The sequence below is a fragment of the Bactrocera oleae genome, chromosome 5 (genome assembly GCF_042242935.1).
Source record: "Bactrocera oleae isolate idBacOlea1 chromosome 5, idBacOlea1, whole genome shotgun sequence".
Lineage (NCBI taxonomy): Eukaryota > Metazoa > Arthropoda > Insecta > Diptera > Tephritidae > Bactrocera > Bactrocera oleae.
The window spans coordinates 33,331,503-33,335,383 of record NC_091539.1 but is presented as its reverse complement, the minus strand read 5'-3'; the positions used below and the strand labels follow the sequence as shown (position 1 = coordinate 33,335,383).

General features: G+C 47.3%; 1 pseudogene; it reads right to left on the bottom strand.

Annotated features, from left to right (window-relative positions):
* Nucleotides 1-2,090: 2,090 nt before the first annotated feature.
* On the bottom strand, nt 2,091-3,477 carry LOC138857493 (uncharacterized; annotated as a pseudogene).
* Between the last annotated feature and the right edge of the window lie 404 nt (nt 3,478-3,881).

The window sequence follows — 3,881 nt, the reverse complement described above, 5'->3', positions numbered from 1 at the left end:
TAGCATAAATTGCACTCCGCACACACTGTGGGTTGAAATGCCAAAGTGAATAAAAGCAAAGCCAAACGTTGCAGTGCTGCCACTCATTGGCATTTCGAAGTTTCCACACGCACACATCGGTATGCCTTTTTGCCGACTATACAGTACATTCACTTGCAGGAGTCAATTGCAAATTAAAGTTCATTTCGCAAACCTTTTACATGGAGCGCTATGTTTGAGTGCGAGTGTGATTTTCTTGAAAGCACTTCCCTCGCTCGTTTACCCCTAAAAGGTATGTGAGTGTACTCATACAAATATGCATAAATCTTGTGCACACACAATTGAGTACGAAAGCTCTTAAATAGTTTGCAGTCAAAGCGTTTGAGTGAGCAATATGTAGCATCACTTTTTAGTGCTTACAAACACACATACACACATACAATTGCACATGTACTTGCTAATACGTCAATTTGTTTTGCTTGCATGGACATGCGAAATATATACTTTTTGGCATGTGAAGTGATTTGTGTGTGTGTGTGCTTATGGAAGTCAACAATTACAACAACAACAACACCATATATATCCGAACATACCTCCTTCACTATATTGTTTTTATTGGGGGTGGCAAATTGAACTCTTTCGGCGCCTCAACTTTGCCTTCATTCGGCTAAACGACCAGCTGTGCATACACGCATACATATGTTTTTTTTTGTGTTCGGAGGGGGAATCTTCCAAGATATCGTCATTTTTGCGGACGACATGCACGATTCGAGTTGTCCGCTAATGGTGCACCTCATTCGGGACCACGCCCATCCAGACTTGCGGAACAACGTGCCTACGTACTAAACCCTTAACTCCATCATCAGTGCTAGTAAACGGCCCACGGAACTGCCGTTCGACATTACATCGTGAGGCCAAGCTTAGCCATCTGGCTCGTCAGTCATTCCTTTCAGGCGTCTCTCTCGATCATCCTTCTGCTTTCGCTCCATTGCCACTCTTTCCTTCTAAGTTCTTGCAGAACTATCGCAGGCCAAATCCTCACTCGATCCCATACCAGTTTCGATAATCATGTGACGCACAATGTTATCTGGCGTCACTCGCTCCGCTATTAGCCTCTCCACATTTGCTCTCTCATTTTCATACCTCGGGCAGGAGAAGAAAATGTGCAGCGCGTTTTCCCCGCTACTGTCACTGAAGGAACAATTAGTACTGTCATCATGGCCGTATTTGTGGAGGTATTCTCTGAAACAACCGTGCCCCGTCAAAAACTGCGTCAGGTAGAAATCCGTTTCTCCATGCTTCCTTTCTACCCATGCTTGCAGGCTTCCAATAAGCCTGTGGGTCCATCTTCCCTTCGTTGCTGTGTCCCATCGTTTCTGCCATTCATTGATGCTTATTTGTCTTTCGTCTTTCCGCTCTGCAACCGTTAGTCGCCTTCCTAAACTTTTGGATCTATCGTAAACTCTTTTTATTTCCATGGCCAATATGTCCGGTGGTATAATACCCGCTGCCTCGTGAGATACTGTGCGGAATGCGCAGATGACTCTAGTGGCAGTGAGCCGAATTACGGATTTCGCCTTCTTGACATAGGATTTATTCCGCAGTGCTGGTCCCCATATGGGCGCTGCGTACATCAATATAGATTGGCTCACCTTGGCCAATAGCTCACGCCTATTCTGACTTGACCCCCCTATGTTGGCCATTATCCTCGCTAGTGCCGCCGCTACCCGAGCCGCTTTTTCACAGACTTTGTCAATGTGGGTCTTAAGCCCCCAATCCATCGCCCATGCATTGAAATCGCCTGCGACCACGTTCATTGTGGTAGTTAATGCTTCTCTCACCAGTTCATCCAATATTCTTTCAAAATCATTTTGACATACTCTTGGTGAGATATAGCTACTGTAAAAGTTGATCCCACAGATTGTCTTGGAAAGCTTTTCCTCCACATGCCCATAAGGCAGCTTTGTTCGTGCAATCGGAGATCCAGTTCCCGTCGCTTATGTTTTTGTACTGTTCACTGAGTAAGGCCACATCCACTTTCTGTTCGTATACCGTCTGTTTAAGGAGCTCCTGAGCAGCTTCGCAGTGGTTTAAGTTCAGTTGCATGACTCTCATTTTTTGTTATTTTTGCACGCTTCTTGGAACTGGGGGCATTTCTTACTACCTATTTGATGGTCAGTGTTTTCCCTTCCCTTACTCTTACATACGCTACACGACGGTTTTTTGTTGCATGACTTTGCACAATGCCCGTTTTCTCCACACTTGACACAACACTGGCTTCTATCGTCGGGGCTATTGCATGCTTTCGCAAGTTGCCCGTATTCGAGACACCTGAAACACCTCCTCAGGTTCTCTTTCGGTCTTATTCTGCACACTACCCAGCCTTTTTTGATTTTATGTGCGTCCAGGAGCGTCCTTGCCTCCCGCGTGGGTAGGCTTATGACCGCAGTTTGTGTTCCTCGGTACGCCGCCCTGATGCTCCTAATCGAGTTTGTGTCAAACTGCTTCATCTCTATTATCTGACTGCGTATGGCCTCGGCTATGTCCTCTTTGCTAGTGATTTCGTCCATGTCTCGAATTTCTACCAGTGTTTCATGGGTTAGTGTGGTTTCCCAGCACTTTCCCTATTTCAATCTTGAAATCTCCCGTGGTCTTCATTTGAGCCTTCTTTAGTTCCAGCAAAATTTGTCCTTTGGCCGTCTTTCTAATTGTTGACACATTTTCCCCCAGTTTCTGCAGTGTGTCATTTGTTCTGACCGTCCTTAAAATCTCACCGGTTGTCTCAATGATTATGGCATCGGGACGAGGTGGCGGTTTGTGCGGCGTCTTTTTCAGTGGCTTGCATTTGACTGTAATCCAACCATTTTGTTTGCTCACTTCTTCCGCTTTGCCCTTGGCGGGGTAACTCTTTGCATCCTTATTCAAAGATGCTTCAGGCTTATTCAGCGCTTCCTTGTGAGACATTTTATTTCTCTTTGGCGATGTCCTTCGCTTCGGCTGTATTTCGTCTCGGGGCCTCTTTGGTGTCGCCTCGGTAGTTGTTGGCATGGCGAGGGCACTTGGTCTTGTCTCCTTGTTTTCACTGTGCTCCTCCTGAGCACTTGCGTGCAGTTTGGATATCAAGCCGAAAAGGTCCCTCATGTTGTTGTTTATGGAACGCTGTGGTGGACGCATAATTTCGATCAACTTCTTTATGGCATCTCCTAGTTCCGTCATATAGTCTTCACAAGATTGTACCGCTTTCGTCAGAGGCGTGGTATCGCACAACGCTGGTAGCGACGACCTCACTCTCGCTGGTTTCTCAATGACGAGGGTCTTGACTGGGGACCTGCCCAATTTTGGTGCGCGTTTAAAGGGGTCTGTTTCCACGATTGGTGTTTTCTGAGTTGTGGTTTTCTCTTGCCTCCTGCTATCATTTCCTGTGCTGCTATTCACAATGATACCGAATATATTGCCACTGCTATTTGAATTTGTTTTATTTCACATGTTATTCTCCATTCTTTGTGTGTTTTACCAGCGCATCGTGTGCAGGAGGGCGGGCCGAAATAGACAGGAACGGGTATACCCTCGGAGACACTGCCCCTACCCCAGTTCTCTGAGGCCTGTCCTTCGCTTTACCAGTCCCGGGAAACTCGGACGGACCGGCGCTCGCCCGGGGCAACGCAGGCTACTACTCCCACGTCCAATGTACACTTCTTGACCAGAGCCCGAAGGGGCTGGTTACTGATACACACTGCGGCAGACACATCGGCAGAGCAAGCTCACATCATCCTCTCCATCCCGTCAGCAGAGAACTTGCTGGCGGCATTTCGAGGGACTCCCAATGCGCCGTGCCGTGTATTGACAGCCGCACCTAACATGGTGAAAAGACGCTGACCAGGAAGCCGCCCAATTGTGGGTCC